Below are 16,302 nucleotides of genomic sequence, written 5' to 3'. Positions count from 1 at the left end.
CAGCCGTGTTACAGGCACTGGTCAAAAAAAAAAAAAAAACCTTTATTGTACATATTTGTGTATGTTACTGGTACATATTTAATTAAAAGTTTAAAAAATCTTTCTGTGTAAATATCTCATGTTACAACGTGAACCCCTGCGGCTTATAGATAAGCACGGCCTATATATGTACAATTTTTTTTTCTTTTAAAAGTTAGCGGGTGTGGCTTATGTTCAGGTGCGCTCAATAATCCGGAAATTACGGTAAATATCTCTAAACTCACATGATGTGGTATAAAGCAAAATGTTAAAAACAAGAGGAAGGAGTGTTGCTGGTTTGATTTTTCATTTATTCCAACAATTTCTTGCCTTTAACTTGGCGTGAAGTTGCTTTATTTTGCCCACTTCTGTATAATTAAGTTGAGGCTCCAGAAATAGTTTTTTAAGTTTGGGTAAAAATATGCTTTAGGCAGCTCAGTAATAACTTGATAATAGAGGGACAATTAGTGGTTTGCAGATTACATTACTTCCCTCTGTTGCTGTGGCATGTAGAGCAAATAGAGGGCAGGGAGTGATTTTCTTCACTGATAACTCTACTGAAAACTGCATTCCTGGCGTTGTTTAAATCATTCATCTTTTTTTCTTTTTTTATGAAGTACTGCAACATGTACTGTAGTTCAAACAAAAGCAAATCCAAGAAGCTATCCCAAAGGCGTCTGTGGTCAGGGAACGATGGATAAGGGTCATGTATGCGGTGACCACCACTAAAATGTTAGTGTTTAGTTTTCTGTTTCCTGATAATACTGTTGTTTGTTCCTTGATTTTTTTCCCCCCTTTTGTGCCTCCTTGAAACATAGTTTTATCCAAAACAATCCTTTTTTTTTGTTTCAGTCTTTAAAAGTATCTTCATCAACATAGCATTGTTTCTAGAAAGGTCTTCTTCCACATGGAAACACTTTAAAACGACCCAGTGCTGCGACACTTCCATGACACCTTCGACTTGTAAGTTAGAGAACAGGTAGGGCTATGACCGAGGTTCTGTTTTGGTTGTCCACACAAAAACACAAGGGTGGTGTTTCAAGATTTTTTTTCTCTATATATTCTGTTTCCAAAACAATATTTTTTGGGGTTCCTAAAATGCTTTTTCAACGTGGTTGCAAAACGTAAACATAAAATACTGTGTAGATGGCGACTTAAACTTTCCCAAGCTGAGGCTGATCTAAGAGCTACTGTATCTACAACAGGTAAGATATTAATGGTTCAAAATAAGGATGCACAATATTGGATTTTTGGCCAATATCCGATATGCCAATATGTTGAAACTTATTTGGCCGATAACCGATACCAATACCGATACTTCCCCCCCTAGACCTACTTAATTGTGCCGCTCAAGGTGGCTGCATGTTGGAGCAGCTCTGTTACTTTCATTCTGAGATTTTGCTTTTAGAAACTTTAATTCCTCTTTTTCTGAATGTAAATCACATTTTTTGGATGATCGTTTCCTCTGGTATCAGATGCTGTGCAGCAGGAAGGATTTTTACTGAAACTTTTTTTTAGTTTTGGACATTTGTTATGATGCGTAACCATGGCAACAAGGCAGTTTTCTACAACCAACAGCAGCTGATTGACATCTCAAAAGCTTAAATAATATCTCAACTACAGCCCCAAATCTCAAATGAGTTGAAAAGGATGTTCTGTGGACGCATTCTCATCTACCTGCCAGCTGCGCTCAAGTGCCTGACCACTGAGATCCTGGAACTAGCAGGAAACACGGCTCATGACAGCAGAAGGACAGGATCGTCCCTCAGCACCTAGTTGGCTGTCCGCAGTGACGAAGAGCTCGGCAGAGTGCTGGGAGGAGTGGCCATCACTCTGGGAGGAGTTCTGGCGGGCATTCGGGCGGCCCTGCTGCCCAGGAGAACCGAGAGGCCAGCCGGATCTGACAGCAAGCTGGATCTGGGTGGACAGATCGATATCTGTGGCCAGATTCTTCGTATTCGCTGCAGGAGATCCTTTCTTCCCACAGCAATCAGCATCTAACAACTCTTGAATAAAACCAGGATGATGAGCTACGAAAACACTTAATTTCCCTCTGGGATTAATAAAGTATTTTTGAATTGAATTGAAATGAATTGAATTACAGAGTCTACATAGCTTTCTTTGCTCTGGAATTAAAATACTACATTATTCTGCATGGTCTTTGTCAGTTTGGCCTGCTACCAAATGCAGATGCCAAAAAGGGGCTGAAAATGATGCAACACTTAAACTTGGATTATGTTTAATGTCAAATTTATTTATGATATTTACTCTCTCTAACACATATCTGTCAAACTCAAGGCCCGGGAGCCAAATGTGGCCCTTGTTTACATCCTATCTGGCCCCAAAGATGATATTTTAAATGTAAAATACTTTTATCACTTTAATTTTTTTCAGTAATATTTGATTATGATGTCAAAAGCACAACAGAGAACGTCAAATGAGACCAAACAAACTCTTGTTGAGGAACCTGCAACCAAGAAAAGATGTTGGTATCTAACTTGAGTTAATGTAGATTCTGAAACTGGCCCTTAGTTGGAAAAAGGTTTTGATTTTGGCCCCCTTTTGTAAGTGGGTTTGACACCCCTGCTCTAACACAACGACAACACTTGAAGAGTGCAAATTTGTAAATGTTCACAAATCTAAATTCAACCTGTTCACAAGCGACAAGTGAAAAGCGCATAAGTAGTTGTGCATTAATAGATATACTTGACAGTTTCTTAAATTAAAAAATGAACTCAAAACAAGCCTTTTATAGTGGTGAGTTCTTTTGATGGAATGGCCGATGTCCGATGTTTAACTTTTTTTCTAATATCAGCAGATATCGATACCATGCCGATAATATCGTGCATCCCTAGTTCGAAACATTTCCACAGAACCCAAAATATCTGAGTTATCTCTTCAATTGTTTTTCACCCACCAAAATGAAAAAAATGTTCAAACTTCTGGTGAAATAACTTGAGCATTGTTTCCCAGCTTGATTGCACCTTCTCAACACAAAACCCAGTGTGAGTGTGTGACTGATTTTGGTTTTGTCTCGCTAAGGAAGTGACACAGCTGCTAAGGTCAACTGATACAGAGGCAGAGGGAGAGAGCAGGTCGTTGTCATGGCGCCCAGATGAACAATGGAGTAAGGCGGTTGAAGAGGAGATGATGTTACACAGTTAAGACCCTTCAGTGGAAATCACCTCTTATTCAGCACACACACACACGCACGCACGCACGCACGCACGCACGCACGTCCTAATGAACAATACAGGTTTCAACAAAAAGAGGAACACTGACTGAATTCACACCTGACAACCAACACCCAAAACTCATTCGGCACTCTCACACCATCCAACTCAGAGTTTTTGTTGGTAAGACACTACAAATCACACCACATGCCCACACACTGCTGACACTCCTCTTCTCCGTTCCTCACTCTGAAGCAGTGCATGCTGGGATTGCGGCCTGCTGAGAGAGTGGCATTCTAGGAGGCGGTGTCCTGCGGGCAGCGCCTCTGGGGGGATGCAGTATGGTTAATAGGCCTTTCATGGCCAGGCCACAAAGCCTTTTGTCCCTGGGCTAATTCATCCTGCCCAGCATGGAAAGTTAGGGGGGGAATCCCTATTTTATTTTTTTTATTTTAACTCCTCTTTATGCTCCTCAGTGGAGAGCAAGGTGGCGCTAAAGTGAGGAAGCCACATGGAAACTTAGCTTTGCTCAGTATCATCAAAACACTGACAGAACTTGGCAACTCAACTGAGGGAAGCATCCACAAATACATTGATTGACGTTGGCCAACAAAACAAATGTCTATGTATCGGTCATATATTGAGCTAAAATTTGTTGTGGTAGTAGCTGAAAACCACCCACAACACATACTCTGAGCATGACATCTTGTGATATCACATAAGAATGTGTATAATGTTATCTTCAAGGGCTGACCAAAACAACTGCAACTCTGTTGGTTCTCAAAAATAAAAAGCAACATGCAACCCTTCAAGGAATTCTAAGCCTTTAATAAAAATAGCACTCTAATGAACAGTTGTAATTTTTTTTAAAGATTGAAGTAGTTTTAATGCACCAACATCTAAACTGATCTAGGCCCAGCTGTGACTAGCCGTTAATTCAACAGTCTGATCAGAACTAAGCTCATTTTCTCCAAACTGAGGTTGTTCAAAGAGTCATCTGCAACAGGTAAGATATTTACTGCTTATTGTCTTAAAAAAAAACTTGTCAAATGAATGAGCCAGAGTGGGTTTCAAATACACTCCAGACCAAAGGCCACATGTGTCATTAAACACAGCCCTGTAGGGATACAACCCCTCCCTACAGGGAAGATCGTGGTGGGTGTTTCTGCACCCATACAGGCCAGAGGCGGCTTCCCACCAACATGTCCTCTCTATCAAACCCTGTGATCTGGGCATATCCAATTATTAATGAACTGGACAGGAGGCTCTACTCATTTCAGAGTGTGCTGATTGAAGTGAAGAAGAGAATTCCAGAGTGGGCACAGAGGGGGGGGGTTCGAGCTGTGATCCCTGTGTGTGAGAGAGTCCTGACTGGGCCCTTCCTGACCACAACAAACCACAGTACACAGCTGTGCTGGAGGGCTAACAGGCCTCAATGGACGGGGGTCAATACAAGCTCTGAGGGGACCGACGCATACCAAATCAGGGGGGAGCAGAGGAGGGGAGAGAGGGGGCGCTCTTTTCTCCTCCAGAGCAGAACTTCAATTTTAAAGAGTTATTTTAACACTAGATGTACATTTGCGCTATAAAAACCTCAACTTCCGGTTTGACAGTTAAGCGGAAACCAATGGGAAGTCCTCGCGCGCTCGACGGGGACGTAAACCGGGGAGAACCGGAGCTGCAGTACCCGGTTCTGGGACTTTTGGGAGCCGGTCCCTCACATTGTTCAAGATCCCTCCTCCTGCTTGGGAAGTGGGAGGACCCGAAAAGGCGTTCCAAAAGGGAGAATTGTTTGAGAGCTCAGTCATCCAAAAACGGCCTTTCAATGTGAGAACTTGGGGAGCCGAAGAAGAAGAAGGAGGCGAAGAAGAAGAAGAAAATGTCGGGTGGCACTGCAGTAAATTACTGAAGCAGCGAAGGCTTTAGAGCGAAAAAGGGGGGAAAGAAGAGAAATAAGTCTGTTTTTTGGGGGACTACGACTGAGAAGAGAGGCAACAAGAAGGTGGAGTGAAGTGAGAGTAAAAGTGCAGCAGTTTTTGGTGAGTTTTTTTTTACCATCATGCGGTCCGTGTTGTTGTGGCGCTATGCTACGTATTAACATATAATGCAGTTATTCACAATATATTCACTTTGGGTCGAGTTTAACGCTAGTTAGGGCTTTTTATTCCCTGAACTACTGCATTTATTTTAAGAAAAGCTATAATTTTGGAAACTTCACATCCAGTTGATGATGCTACTTTAGCTACATTTGTTTCCCCCCACTTTGCTCATAACTTTATCCATCACACGCGTTAGCGTTTAACGCTTGTCTGGTTTTGGTCGCTTTTAAAGAAACTTGTTGTCGGACTTAGCCTGTTATTGAATGGACGAACCCTGCGTTCATGTTATTAACCAGGTTTTCCTCATTTCCTGCCTGTGTTTGCGGTGGGTCACCGCACAACGCCTGTTAACGGAGAGACATCATCTCAGTGCGACACGGTGCAGAGATTTAAAGCTGTGTATTAAGTCGAATACGTGTGTTTTTTGTTGGGAAATGTGTCCATGGTTTGGTTTGGTTTGGTTTGGTTTGGTTTGGTATGGTTTGGTATGGTTTGCAGGCCGCAGCCTATAGTCGTTTCTACAAGGAAAGGGAAAACGGACATGGAGACCTTCTGCCAGATTCACCCCCATGAAGATGCTGGGAAGCAGAATAAAGTAGTGTTTACTATTAAAAACAAGGTTTCTGTTGAAAAAAAAATCACAACTACACTATTTTTTTTCTGAGGAATGTCACGTTTATGATATTTAATTATAAATTGCAGCTCCTGATTTGCTCATTTGCGTCGTCAGGTCCTAAATTTTCAGGTTATTTTCATCAGTTTGTTCCATTTTAGTTTCTTTACTATCCATTTGACACACACAAAAAAAGTCCAGGATTACTACTATTACACTCCACATACCAAAGCATGGCTACCTGAGTGCACTCCTCCCATCACCCCACAGTCCTGGTGTCAGAACGACCTCATTAAAGCTTGTAATAAACTGGCAGCTGTTGGATCTGTCCTATAAGATTTGTCTGTTGTTTCAGGAGAATCTCTCTGCATATCATCCTCTCATTCAGGTCTGATTTAACGAGGAAAAAATAAGATGTGTCAGTCTCTTAGGCTGCTAATGAGTGTTGGCCAGGGTGTTATCACGGGGCCTGCTGGAACAGCCGCAGGGGCTCAAGTTTCCAACCCCAGGTGTCGTTTTGTGATTTGGATTACATTTAGCCTCTGCTGGCTCTTTGCGCGGAGCAGTTCAGTGACAGACATGGCATCGTACAAGAGGGCCCGATTGTTCCCACTGAATCAATGTCACTTGGATTAAAAGTCGAAAGTAATGGCCTTGCCTCCCCCAATTAGGCTCACAGCCTATAAGCAAATTAATTGGTCTCGGTTATATACAAAGAAAGGGCCCATTTTGTTTGGTTGCTGAGTTTGTTGTTTTTCTTGATCATCTTTGACAGGCGGGTGGATCAAAGTTAAACTAAATGATTATGTGCCCGTTTCTCACACTGCCTGGTCCCTTTCATTCGAACGAACACGAGTTCATAATCTCACTGCAAGTCTAAAGGAATTCTATTGACACCTGTCAAGTCACATTAAGAAAATACATTTTTCTTTTTTTAAATCAGCATATGAAAACAATCGAAAGGCTTCCAGACTGCTAAAGCAACAAAAAGTCATTTACGTATTTTCCCATGTGAGGTTTAATTGCTGTTTTTGGTCAGTTCTTGGAGCTTTTCATCAAACCAGATATCATCTTCAGCTTTGAGAATGTTTTCCTTTTATTTTTAGCTATGTAATAGGTAATGATTGTCAGATAGTGAAAAAAAGATAGCTTAGCAATATAGTGCATTTTGATCAAACACGATTTTAGATGTGTATCGCCTAAAGCTACAGTTTAAAAATTGGCTAAAGTTTACCTTAAAAGCCTTACCAATCGACTTGAGCTTCAATGGCTTTAGATGAAAATCTACATGTTTAAATAAGTTTGTGACTGATGGTTGTCTTAATAATCTATGTTTGGCTTGACACTTTCTGACAAAGCCTTGTCCAACTAAGATATGACATTTTATTGATTTTAGTTGCCTACCAAAGAGACAGTGGAGACAAAATCTCCAAGTTTTAGACTGTTTCATTAGTGGCTATTGGGCACTTTTTATACAGCTTATAGGAACAGACATTTCAGAGTCAAGAGTTTCTTCATTTGTCATTCGTACCACATGTGGTACATGTGGTGGAACAAAATTGTGTACACAGGGTCCCAGTTACATCCAACAATAAAATGTAAAAATAAGAACAGTAATAAGATCTAAGATATGAACTAAAAAAAATGGTAACTAAAAATACGCTAAGCACTAGTAGCATAAAAACAATACGCTGAACAGCAGCATGAACATGAGTCTGTGTGAGCACTTGACCACGAATGAACACAGCAACATGAAATGGATCAGCAGCAGCATGATGTGATTTTTCACAGTGATTATCCTGGTTAGAGATTCATGAGTCTTAACAGCCTCAGGGTAGAAGCTGTTCCTCAGTCTAGTGGTTCTACACTTAATGTTCCTTAACCTCCTTCCTGAGGGGAGCGGGCAGAAAGTGTGTGTGCTGGGTGAGTGGGGTCCTTCATGATGCAGGTGGCCCTCTTCCTACATTTGGAGGTGTAGATGTAGATGAGGTGTAGATTTCGTAGCTTGTAAAGATTTCATGATGTGTTTTTAGGTCCGTAACCAACTGAAATAAAGTTTTCAACTCATATTTGAGTGATTTTTGCATTTTCGGCCCTCGTCTGGTGTGTTTTTACATCTGGATGTAAATCATGGTCTACTAAATCCACCCTTTAAATTCAGTATAACAAACAAGCCTTGGGTTTGCTGTTACTTCTTGGAGCTTGTGTTTGTGAGTGAGCAGTTCTGATTTAACGGAAAAGAGCATTGTTATTATTGTAGGTTTAACATTGGCGTTAACTGACAAAAGAGGGGGGAAACTCCTTCCTGAGGGTATACTTTCATCTCCCTGACAGTGGGTATGCTCATGCAGTCATAACAACCTGCAGACAGAATCTGTGGGCTTTTGCTGCGTGTGTGTTTGTGTGTGTTAATCGTCGAATCGAGGCCATCTCTGCACTGGAATGCATCACTTGTCATTTTGGTCCAAAGCTGGCCTCACCTGACCAGTTGTTTTGAGATTAACACATTAGCATTTTCCTTTCTGAGTTACAGTAGAGTTGTTTTCAGAAACAAGCAAGGAACACAGTCATTGCCAAATAAGGCAGCTTCATTTTTACCCTGGCTGTCATTATTGGCCTGTTGACATATGATGCTTTAGCCTTCCAGCACTGACAGATTGGAGGCTCGGGCTCTAGCCCTTGTGCCTCCTGAGAGAGTTCCTGTGTCCAGTCAGACATAGGATGACTTAAAAGGGACACCTGGACTGGCAGGTGGCCAGGGTTCAGGCCCCTCCCTGGGGCCAGCATACCTCTATTTTCTTGATCCTCCTGCCAGCGGGGACCGCAGAGAGGGAGACCAAGGAATGTGTTGAAAAGAGGAGGGGGAGACGGTGAAGGAGAAAGTTCTGACACAGTTTGAGGAGTTTATTTAGCAGGTTGTGATCAAACAGATCATTATATTAAAAAACAAGGTAAGATAAAATGATTTCTATTATAAAATATATAAAAACCATCATCACAGTATCAGTGTGTTCATTACCAGTAAAGTCCAGTAATTTGGCCAGTCTGATGAACTATCCTACCCATGATCACCCACAGCATGGTCCACACATGCAAACACTTTTTTTGTAAAACAGTCTTTATATTTGTTATTTTCTAAAAGTATCCTTTTAGACATGGCACTATTTCTCTAAAAAATTTTCATACACCCAGAAACTCTAAAACGACCCAAAACGCCAGTGGAACTATGCCATGTTTTTATGGAACGTTGTCTTTTCGTGGCAGCTTTACGACGTCGGACACAAAACAAGGTGTGGAGCATGCACATAAAGCTTGCACGCTGGGTGAAAAATGTAAATGCAGGAGGCCAACACTCATGGGTTGTTTGTTGGATTAGTGGTGAGGCTATCAGCGGGTTACGTTTTGACTGTCTACACTAAAACAAGGGTGATGTTTCACCACATTGTAAGACTTATTGGGAAATTATGCTAGTAGGAATTATTTGTAAAATTGGTTTTATTTCTGGAGATCATCTCAGGACCCCAAACCTGGTGTTTTGTCCTGACCTCACCTGTGGGAACCATTGCCTTAGATGATAGTTGCTGAGATGTTATAACACACATTGTTGTGAGAAGATTGTGACTTTATCACTTTTGTTACCGCAGCAATATTTAACAGTATTATCACACATATTTTTAATATCGATGCAAAAATATTTTCTTGCAAAGCACGGTTTAAAATAGTAAACTAGTATGTATTAAAGTTGCAATCACCTGAAAAACATTGTATTATCTTAAGAGGGATTATCCACAGCCTTTAAACCAGTTGAGTTGATTTCTTCTACTTAAAGCAAAGCATAACGAAGCTCTTAATTGGATAAAGAAGTTACTCCAGTCATTCTCTTCGCACTCTTTCTCCCACACACAAACATGCAAACACACAGTTTGATTGCTGTGTTTGCAGCGTTGGATCATTGATCAACTCCAGACTCTGCAAAGAAAGCTGTGTGTGTGTGGACAACTAAGCCTCTGTGTGCAAAGTAGATATTTGGACAAAGATTAGGGGGTGTTTTTACGAGCCAAAAGCAACCCAGACGCTCTAATAGATCATTCACACAGACGCTAGGTTGTACTCTGACTGGGACTGTTCAGTTTTAGCCTCACAATAATTTCCCCCCCTCTTTTAAACTATTTCCATCATGCACACTTATAAAGGTTTGTAGTTAATTTGCTGTCCAGATGGAGTATTAATGGCACATTGTGTTTTTTTTCCCCTCCATGATTTTAAAGAGAAACAATAAAAGCATCAAAAAGACATGTCAGGGAATCTGGGTTGTGTTCCAGGCTTTAACCAGTAATCAGATTTATTGTGTTGCACTAGAGAGAAAAAACTCATCATTGAAGAATGTCAAACTGGCAAGAGAAGACATGATTCAACAGAATAAATCACTGGGCACCAGATCGCTTCGTAATTGGGCCCCTGAGGTTATCGGAGCTGGAATTTTCCATCAGAAGAGCGGCTCCATCTGCCGTAACAGTTGTATCTCTGAAGTTTTGTTTTGTGGTATTTCAGAGCAGTATTGTGGACATCTGCGACTGACTGACACAACAAATGGCAGCGCTGCAACGTGTCACGAGTCTAGCCCCAAAATCCAAGGGCTCCATTTTCAAACCAGCCTTCTCCAGCTGTTTCTCCTATTAGGAAACGAGTTTCAGACCCAGCAGCTTTTCCTTCACAACCAACGGTCAAACTTAGTTACACCATGACGAAGATGGCTGACGCCCCACGGCTTCACTTTGTGTTTAATTTCCTGCCTCTTCTCTGGTTTTTAATTCCCTCCTCTCTCATATCTGTTCTTGCCATAACTTTCTCCTTTGGCAGTTCCAAATAACTTTACAGCCTCTCTCCATTCCCTCATTTCTCTTTCCATCCTCACCCCCGCCTCCTTTGCCTTATCTCGCTTTTCTAATGCCTTCTCATATCTGTTTTTCATATAATATTTCACCCACTCTGCTTTTCTCTTCTTTCCTTCATCCCCCACTGAGAGGTTTAGAGCCAGGCAGCTCTCCTTTTTTCCCTCTGGGTTCCTGCTGAATAATGGGGAGAAATTGCTCTTGATTTATAATTGGTTCCATTCACTCTGATGCATGAGCTGCCAAAAGAGTTAGGGGCCCCTTTAACCCATCCAATACCCCCCCTCCCTGCCTCAGTCCCTCCCTCCCAATGATGCAGGAACACACAGGGAGCGAGCTGCGTATACAGTATATACAGCTATGAAAGTCTACACTGGCACGAATGTTGTGGCGTGTGTATGCAGTATTTTATCTCTTGGGCTGAGGAGAAGTGGTAGCCTGTTCTTTAGCCTGTTGACATTTGCTTTTGGAAAGACTTTTTCAGGTCTGCATATTTATGCGCCTCTGTGAGTATACTTTTACCATGTAATAGGAGTTTGTGTGATTGCTTGCTTATGTGTCACCAAGTGTGTATGTGAGTGAGTGTGGGTGCAGGGAAAAGTGGCTGTGCATAAGTGAAATCTAACTGTATGATTGTGTGCGTCTGCGCAACGAGTCGTGTAGTTGTAACACACACAAACATAAAAAAGACCGTTATTGCATTTCACAACACATTTTGTCTTTTAGTCATATAATAATAAATGTTGCTTAACCGTAAGTTGCTGAAATACCATAGGCAGTTCAGTTCTGAATAAACTTCAGCATACTGTGTGAAAATTCAATACTTAGTTAGGGATGGGGCCGATCCGATCCAGTATCGGTATCGGTCTCCGATACCAGCATAATTTACGTATCGGATTTTTCCAATCCAACCTGCCGATATTTCCGATCCATGATGCATGTTGGCTTCAAACTATGGAATGGATTTCCTGAACGGAGGCGTGTCTCATGAGCCCAGAGTAATAAGACCCGCCTCAGATTCAGGAAATCCAGTTCATAGTTTGCAGCCAGCTACAACGTGAGGGTTGAGTTAGCAGCACTGTGGCTAACAGCTAGCCAACTTTTCATTGAAACACATCTGCTGTGTGGAAGTATTTTACACTAGAAACACCACAAAACAAGACAGCAACGTGCAATGTCTGCAGAGCCACAGTGTCACATTAAACTGTGGTAAAGTTAGTTTTACGATGGACATTCGAGCTCCATGGCTTCAGCAGGGAGCTACTCTTTGCTCAACCCGAAACAGGCGACTCGACCCCGGCCAGCCATGTCCACTCTGCCCCGCTCAGTCTGCCCATCTCCGAGGAGGGGCAGACTGAGCGCGGCTGACCGAAATCAGGCTGCTTGCTTCGGATTGAACAAGAAGAAGAAGACATCGCTGAAGCCCCGGAGCTCGAATGTTTACCGAGAAGTTGCTAAACTTCATCATAATTAATGACCAAACATTATCAGCTGTAGAAAACAAAGGATTTCGCAGCTTGATACTTGCAGCCAAGATATAGTTTATCCTCCAGGAGATATTTATCAGTACAACAGTAGACAATCATAAAAAAAACACATGATTTGAAAATAAAATAAAAACAAAAAAATGAAACAAAAACAGCTACATTATAAAGTGATGTAAAATACTAAAAACAGGAACATGTCTGTTGGTTTGTGCCATGAACTTAGCATGTGTTTGAAGCCATTTAACATTTTATTTTATTTAATTCATTTATTCATTCATTTAAAAGAAACAAAATAACTAAAAAAAAAAAAAAAATCACCAAAAAGGAAACATTGAATGAAAAGAGTGCAGAAAGAAGAAAAAAAAAAATCTTATATCTGCCCCTTAAAAAATATAAAAAAATAAATAAAATAGCTTTAAACAATCACTTAAATTAATCACTTTAATATCCACTTTAAAGCTAGGAATAAAAAAAACATGTTTTGTGTTAGCAGAATTTAATTCTAACTTAAAAATTTATCCAACATTAATAAAACTTACCTCAAGTTGCCTTTTTGGACATGCATGCATATATTTGTATAAATTGTACTTGAGAGGAGATTATTACAGCCTCATATAAAATCAATAATGATGATGATATTGGAACCGGATCGGTATCGGTCGACATTCAGATTTAGGTATCGGGATCGGATTGGAAGTAAAAAAATAAAATAAAAAAAAAGTGGATCGGTGCATCCCTACTTATTGTGTTTTTATCACATTCATCTTAACACAAATTAATCTAATTATAATGTCACCCCTAGATGACGTTTGCCTCTCATAGTATGATTTTAAAAGTACGTTGTTTAGGTGATATGGATCAAAACACAGTAAACTACAAGCCCTGGCTTTTGATTAAACAGAGGTTCTTGGTACACACAAGTATGTCTTTGTTATTTTTAGTCAGGGATATAATGTGTTTATTCATTTTGACCAGCCAAGTGGATTAATATAAAATGTTTTGACAATAAATACAGCTTCCTTTCTCACCATAGCATCCTACTTTGCGTTTTACCTTAAAAAGGCTGCAATGTCAGAGGCAGACATTGGATGGCGTTAAACCGTTGCTAGCAAGTTGTCCAGAAAAACTTTGTCTTGGTTTTGTAAAACACAATAGCAATTGCCAAATACATTTGTACATTATTGTCACCTTGTGGTAATGTTAGGGTTACGTCATTACCAAGTGCTGGTGAAAAAGTAGCAAATTGAGATAATACTCAATTAAAATAGGCTATTTAAATTCTTATACTTTGATGATGAAGAAATCTAAAAGGTATTGCCCGTCCTTATTTTCTGTCTGTTCGTTTGTCTACTTGCATAGAAGCTGGCTAGTAGGATAATTGTTTTAAGGTATATCCAGGTATAAAAAAACCACTAACGGTATTGCTTTGGATACTGTTAAAAACTCGAAAGTTAATTTAATCACAGCCATTCACAAACATGTTCGATAAGTGCATACATACTTGATTGATCTCACAGGAAAATAAAAAAAACCCTAGTTAGTTTAAACATTTTAAACGTTAAACACTAGTTGGTTAAAACCCTAGTTTTAAATAAATATACCCTAGTGGTGTTTAAAAAACTGGTGTGCAGAAAAACTGGTTCATACATTTGTCACGTCTAGACTGGACTATTGCAATGGTTTATTATCTGGGTGTCCAAATACTTCTTTAAAAAGTTTTCAGTTGATCTAAAATGCCTCTGCCAGAGTCTTAACTGGAGTTAGTAGGAGAGATCATATCTCTCCAGTTTTAGCTTCTCTCTATTGGCTCCCTGTCAAATCCAGAATTGAATTCAAAATCTTACTTCTAACCTACAAAGTTCTCAACAACCTAGCTCCATCGAGCTATATTCAAACTCTTATTCAATATTTTCCTAACAGAGCACTTTGCTTTCAGACTGCAGGCTTACTCGCGGTTCCTAGAGTTTCCAAAAGTAGAATGGGAGGAAGATATTTCAGTTATCAGGCTCCTCTCTTGTGGAACCAACTTCCAGTTTATGTCCATAAGGCTGACACATTGTCCAGTTTTGAGACTGGGCTTAAGACTTTCCTTTGTGATAAATCCTATAGTTAGGGTTGGCTTGTTATGCTGCCATAAGCTTAGGGTGCATTCACACCAGCCCTGTTTAGTCCGCTTTAATCAAACTCTAGCTCGTTTTCCTAGGAAGTCTGGTTCGTTTGAGGAGGTGTGAACGCGCCATCGAACTCTGTCACGGAACAAAAAGGCAAACTCTGGCCCGAGCTAAAACCTAGGTCTCGGTCCGGTAGAAGAAAACTCCAGCGCGGTTCGAGTACAGTGTGAATGTAAACAGACCGGGCCCCGCTCCACAAGCAAGAAGTGTACTACAGCACAGGGCAAACAAACAAGCATTTCTCTTACCTCATATGGAGCCGTCAGCTGCCTTGTGTGAAAAACAACATTCTCCATGGTCTTCTGCCTCATCTTCGCTCATGCTGAGTCCATTTTTGAAAAATGACAAAATATAACTCCTAAAACTGCTAAAACTTGATGCCACTCCGTTTTTGTTTTAATTTCCAGAAGAAGAAGAAGTGTCTTCTTCAAAGGTTTTTGTATAGTTTCTTTCAGTAGTTCTTGGTGCAGCGCCCCCACAGGCGAGTGGAGGAACAGGTTGGTTCGAACAGGTTGGCTCGACTGCACAGTGCAGTGTGAACGCAAACACAACAGCTCAAATATAAACAAAATGTTATGAATATTGGTCCCCAACCGAACCAAGTCTACCGGACTATCAGGTGTGAAAACAACCTTAGACTACTAGAGAACAAATTGACCTAATTTCCTTAAATTAATTGTTAAAATTGAAAAGTTTTCATTTGATATTATTTCTATCTTGACATGTGATTCTTGACCTGCCATTGTGTATCTGTTCCTCCTTCCTGTTCCTCTCAAACCCAGCTGGTCAAAGCAGATGGCCACTTGTCCTGAGCCTGGTTCTGCTAAAGGTTCTTCCTCATGAGGGAGTTTTTCCTTTCCACTGTCGCCTTCCTGCTTGCTCAAGATGAGAGTTCTGTGATGGAGTCAAAACAGTCTGCTCCTCAGATAAATAGTGTTAACTTTTTTTTTTTATGAACGTTTCTGTTCAGTGCCCTGAGATGACTTCTGTTGTGACTTGGCACTATAAATAAACTGAATTTAATTTAATTAAAAGGAAACTTTAGGTGAGCCTTTTTTCTGTTGCACTGTTGTTTCTGTACAACACCATTTCATTGTAACCAACATATCCAGGATGATTGGGGTGGCTGTCGTTGAGTGGTTAGAGCAGTCGTCCTCCAATGTAAGAGTTGGGGGTTCGAATCCACCAGCAGTCACATGCAGAAGTGTCCCTGGGCAAGACACTGAACCCCTCATTGCCTCCGATGTGTGTCCCATCGGTGTATACCTGTGATAAAACACTGATTAGTCTCTTTAGAATGATTTGTTCAATTATCTTTGTATAGATCTAGTAGAGGCAGCACGGTGGCGCAACTGGTAGAGCTGCTGCCTCTCAGCGAGCAGGTCCTTGGTTCAAACCCCGGTCTCTCCGTGCATGCATGGGTTTTCTCCGGGTGCTCCGGTTTCCTCCCACAGACCAAAAACATGCATGTTAGGCTGATTGGTAACTCTAAATTGTCCCTAGGTGTGAGTGAGAGAGTGAATGGTTGTTTGTCCCGTTTGTCTCTATGTGGCCCTGTGATGGACTTGCGACCCGTCCAGGGTGTACCCCGCCCCTCGCACAGTGATTGCTGGACATGGGCACCAGCGACCCCCGTGACCCAAAATGGAATAAGCGGGAGAAGATTATGGATTGATGGATGGATGGATGGATAGATCTAGTAGAGTGCTGTATGAATGGGTAAATGAGGACACAGATTGTGTTGTAAAGCGCTTTGAGTATCTTGATTAGATAGAAAGGCGCTATATAAGTACAGTCCACTTACCATTTTATCATCGTTGCACACCTGCTCATTTTATAGTTTGATACA

At 40.9% G+C, this 16,302-nt stretch overlaps 1 protein-coding gene across 1 annotated transcript in view; it reads left to right on the top strand.

Annotated features, from left to right (window-relative positions):
* Nucleotides 1-4,969: 4,969 nt before the first annotated feature.
* boc (BOC cell adhesion associated, oncogene regulated) overlaps nt 4,970-16,302 on the top strand; it is a 36,139-nt gene continuing 24,806 nt past the window's right edge. Inside the window, exon 1 of the mRNA XM_037694331.1 lies at nt 4,970-5,230. The gene's annotated coding sequence lies outside the window, so the exon portion shown is untranslated. The remainder of the gene's footprint in view (nt 5,231-16,302) is intronic.

This window comes from Nematolebias whitei, chromosome 20 (genome assembly GCF_014905685.2).
Source record: "Nematolebias whitei isolate Nwh7 chromosome 20, NemWhi1, whole genome shotgun sequence".
Classification (NCBI taxonomy): domain Eukaryota; kingdom Metazoa; phylum Chordata; class Actinopteri; order Cyprinodontiformes; family Rivulidae; genus Nematolebias; species Nematolebias whitei.
Note: the sequence above shows the minus strand (reverse complement) of the source record. Positions and strands in the feature narration are given on the sequence as shown.